The sequence below is a fragment of the Tamandua tetradactyla genome, chromosome 2 (assembly GCF_023851605.1).
Source record: "Tamandua tetradactyla isolate mTamTet1 chromosome 2, mTamTet1.pri, whole genome shotgun sequence".
In the NCBI taxonomy this organism is placed as follows: Eukaryota; Metazoa; Chordata; class Mammalia; order Pilosa; family Myrmecophagidae; genus Tamandua; species Tamandua tetradactyla.
The window spans coordinates 75,750,814-75,755,547 of record NC_135328.1 but is presented as its reverse complement, the minus strand read 5'-3'; the positions used below and the strand labels follow the sequence as shown (position 1 = coordinate 75,755,547).

The window sequence follows — 4,734 nt, the reverse complement described above, 5'->3', positions numbered from 1 at the left end:
ACTGAAGTTATGAGACATGCTGAACACAGAAGAACTCTGGAAATACGTGCTCAGTGAAATAAACAAGACAAATAAGGACAAAAATTGTATAATATTTCTTACAAAAGATGACTAAAATAGCAAGTTAGAAGTTGCCAGGGGAAGGGGAGAAGAGGAAGAGGGAGAGCGTGTTTGTAAAATTAAAAAAGAAAAAAAAAAAGAGTCATCACCTGACAGTTTACTCTTTTTTTTTTAAAAACTTTTTTTATTGTGTAGTATAACATATATACAAAGCAAAGAAATAAAAAGCAATAGGTTTCAAAGCACTCTTCAACAAGTGGTTACAGAACAGATCCCAGAGTTTGTCATGGGCTACCATATGATCCTCTCATATTTTCCCTTCTAGCTCCTCCAGAATATAGGAGGCTAGAGGGCTTAAATTTTTTTTTTATCATTGCAATTGACTTTTTTTCCTTCTTTTTTTGTGAAAAATAACATATATACAAAAAAGCTATTAATTTCAAAGCACAGCACCATAATTTGTTGTAGAATATATTTCAGAGTTTGACATGGGTTACAGTTCTACAATTTTAGGTTTATACTTCTAGCTGCTCTGCTGGTGGGAATGTATAATGGTGCTGCCACTATGGAAGACTGTTTGGCGGTTCCTTAGGAAACTAAATATTGAGCTGCTCTATGACCCAGTAATAGCACTAGTTGATATATACCCAGAAGAGCTGAAAGCAACGACACAAACAGACATTTGCACACCGATGTTCAAAGCAGCATCATTCACAATCGCCAAAAGATGGAAAAAACCAAACGCCCATCAACAGATGAGTGGATCGACTGACAGTTTACTCTTTAAGAGATGAGAGACCTAGGCAAGTCTGAATTTTGTAAGGCAGGCTGCAAGCTGGGAACTCAGATGACAGTATTTGTGAATTACCCGGCAGAAGCTGACTAGCTGAGTACAGATGAAAATTCTTCCTTCTGACCACTGAAATCATATTTCTTTTAGGGCCTTTGACTGATTAGATGAGTTCTCCCTCATTGTTGAAGGCAAGTTCCTCAGCTGATTGTATATGTAATCAGCCATAAATGCAATCTATTTACCGATTATTTAAATCCATGAAATGCCCTCACAGTAACAATCAGGCTTTCTTGACCAAACAACTGGATACCATAACCTAGCCAAATTGACAAATGCACTTTACCATCACAGTTAGGTTTTATTTTCTTCTTTTTAGACATGAACTGTAAAACTATTTACATTGCAAGAAACAGGGTTTGCTTTGCTGGTTTGAAAGTATTATGCACCCCAGAAAAGCCATGTTTTAATACTGATCCAATCTTGGGGGAGCAGCTGTTTCTTTTAACATTGATTCTATACTGCAGGTTGGCATCTTTTGATTTGATTATCTCCATGGAGATGTGACATGCCCAATTGTGGGTGTGAGGTTTGTTTAGATGGAAATGTGACTCCACCCATTTCAGGTGCGTATGATTAATTTACTGGAATCCTTTAAAAGGAAACATTTGGAGAGAAACAGAAATGACAGAAGCCTCAGGGCTGAAAGGAAAGAGTAGAAGGAGAGAGAAATGACAGAAATCTCAGGGCCGACAGAGAAAGCGGAGACATGGATGTTTGGAGATGCTAGGAGCCCAACAGACTTTGCTGTGTGCTTCCCTGTGAGATATTAAGCAAGCCAGAACCTGGAGAGAGCCAAGGGAAGCCAAGAGATGAAGGTCAGCCCCAGAGAAGTAAAGTAAGGAACCTCTCACTTTACTTAAAAAGGCAAGGCATTTTCTTACACAAAACTTATTTCCCCACTACTCCAAAGATCTCCAATAAATAATTTTAAGGCAAAAGAGCCCAGATCTTAACCATAAGTAAAAACTGACCCCTGAGTGCAGAACATAAGTCACAGCTCCCTCACATGAGTACTGGTAGAGCCGTCCAAGAATGTCAAAAACACCTACAGCTCAGCCTGCAGTTTTGTCTTTTGTTAATGCCAATAGCTGGAGTTGCCACGTTGCTTTACAGAACAGCTCCATCTGGTAAGGTTCAGGTGGTGAGAGAATACCAAGGTGAGAGCGTTGTATAATAGAGTACAACACGCCAAGTAGTTCCCCACAATGCCTTGGTCCTCTGACCAACGCCCTAGGTTTGAATGCTGAAGTCTGGCTTCGGGTTGGCAGTTCTTCAGCAGGGTCTCTCCTCCCCACGCTTTCAGTTTTCTGTGTCCATCACGCAGGGAAGAGCTCAGAGGGCTCCTGGGGTAGCAGTACTTTGCTATGGGATTCCTGTAAGTGTTCTCAGGCGGCATGCTCTGGGACGAGGTCCTGCATTTAGCCAAACGATCAAAGTGATCTTCCACTGCCACGAAGAGGCTCTGGATGCCCCGCTGCCCGGCTGGGGAAGCGCTCCAGGAGAACTTGCTTTTTGGGCCGCAGGCGGCAGGGGACTCCGTACCCTCAGGCGCTGCAGCAGCCCTTGGCCAAGCAGCCATCGCAGCAGTATTGCTTTGTGTTGACGTAACAGCAGCCATTCACCAGCAAAATCCTTCCTTTCACAGACGTATCCTGCTTCACCCGTGATGAGGGCTTCTCTTGAGTGGATTGCCTGGTGGCCCGTTGTCGCCCCGGTTAAACAGCACTTTCTAGGGAATGGGCTTATCATCGTCTTGACCCTGGAGGAGATTCCGATCTCTCACTGCCCTCTCCTCCTGCTTGAAGGTGCTGATGGGGATGTCGACGAGCACCCACCTCTTCCTCAGAGGCTGGCACCAGACCATGGCCACCAGTTTCGCCACCTCAGCTCAAATGTGGGCGCAAGGGTGCGGAGCCAGGCAGGCCCAGGGCCTGGGAGCCACCGTCCCCTCGCGCCCTGCAGCTTCGACCCCATCAGCGCCAACCTGCCCGGATACCCGCGGTCCCTTGAGATGGCTGCTCAGGTCTTATTGCCTCCTGGTCCCCAAGTAGCCCTCCTTTGATCTCTTCTGGAACAAGTATGAACTAAGAGTAAGCCCCCCCCCCCTTTTTTATATTCTGTATGGCGGGGTCACATTTCTTTATTTTTCCAAGTGAGTATCCCGTTATTGCAACACCATTTGTTGAATTTTTGTTAGTTTTGCTTTTTGGCGGGTGGGTGGGAAGTGCATGGACTGGGACTCCAAACCGGGGCTCCCGCGTGGCAGAGGGGAATTCCACCACTGAACCGCCCTTGCAAACGGACTCAGGACTGCCCTCGGGACAAGAGCCCAACTTCCTTTAAGTCAAGCCTCTGGGAGGATGTCAGGGTGGGAACCAGAGGTGCTTTATCTTCATCAGAAAAACTGAATGGCCAATAAGGCGATAAGTAAAACTAAGGAAGTAAAGATGACCCAGCGTGTTTCACGTGGCTGTGAATGTTAAGGTGAGCCACCATCCAGGTTTGTGATGGGAGAAGACTGGGGGGCAGGGGTATAGAATCAAGAAAGTGGAAACTGAGAAAAATGAAGTTTAGCAAGTTTTGCTGTGGGTCATGATTCCAATAATGACTTGAATTGCATTTTCAAATACCTTTGCAAGAAAATAATTTAAATTGAAAACAAAATGCTATAACTTCTCAATTTAAAAAAAATTTACTGGCACCAAAATAAACAGACTAGCCTTAAGATCCCTGATACATATTCATGTATATGTGAGAACAGATGACGGAAGAGAGTTTATTTTTGAAATAAATGCAGAAAGGTGATTGAACAAATGTTGGAAAAATAGTTTATTCATCTGGGAGAAATTTTAGATTGCCATTCTCCCACAACACACAAAATGAATTTTGATGTTTCTGGAATGAGAGGGAATAAGAGTGTGGCTCTGGAGGCAGGCTGCCTGCATTTCAAAACCAGCTTTGCATTGCACAGCTTTTATACTGTGAGCATGTTTCTTTACCTTTCTATGCCTCAGGTTATCCAGCTGTGAAGGGAGCATAGTAAAAATAGCTAAACTATTGAATGGCTATGAAAATGAACTAAGTTATAGGTAATAGGACCTTAGAACCATGCCTGGTATGCTCAATAAATATAAACCATCATACATAATATGCTTAAACAAATGAAACAAAAATGAACCTATTAAATACTAGAAAAATACATATTAAAAAAGTTCTTAAATCTTCAGATGAGAAAGTTCTTCAGTAGTAACTTTAAACCCAAAGACCATAAAGAAAAAGAGTAATATATTTTAACACATGAATTTAAAAAAGTCTGTTCAGCAAAAAAACATAAAGAAAATTCAAAGACCCATGAGATTGAAAAAACTTAAAACATATAATAGAGTATTAATATTTCCAATATGGAAAAAGGTTAAAAAAAAGTTTAAGACCATAGGAGTATGAGCAAGAAATTTATAAAAGCAGAAATGTATACAAGTGAATATGAGCAAGTGATTTATAAAAGCAGAAATATATACAAGTGGATAATGAACATATTTCAAAAGAAGCAACCATGGCTATTTCAAGTAAATGAAACTCTCATTAACTGAAAAACAAAAAAATTCCTTAGTGTTTGTTTTGGTTTGGCAAAGCTGACGAAATGCAATATAGCAGAATATGTTGGCTTTTACAAGGGGATTTATTAACTTACAAGTTTATAATTTTAAGGTCTTGAAAAATGTCCAAATTAAGGCATCAATAGGACGAGCATGTCTCTGAAGAAAGGTTGCTGGCAATCTGGGACTCCTGTCACATGGCAAAGCACATGCTGATGTCCTTTT

At 41.6% G+C, this 4,734-nt stretch overlaps 1 pseudogene; it reads right to left on the bottom strand.

Moving 5' to 3' along the window:
- Positions 1-2,229: 2,229 nt before the first annotated feature.
- LOC143660844 (SREBP regulating gene protein pseudogene) lies at positions 2,230-2,855 on the bottom strand (annotated as a pseudogene).
- Positions 2,856-4,734: the final 1,879 nt, after the last annotated feature.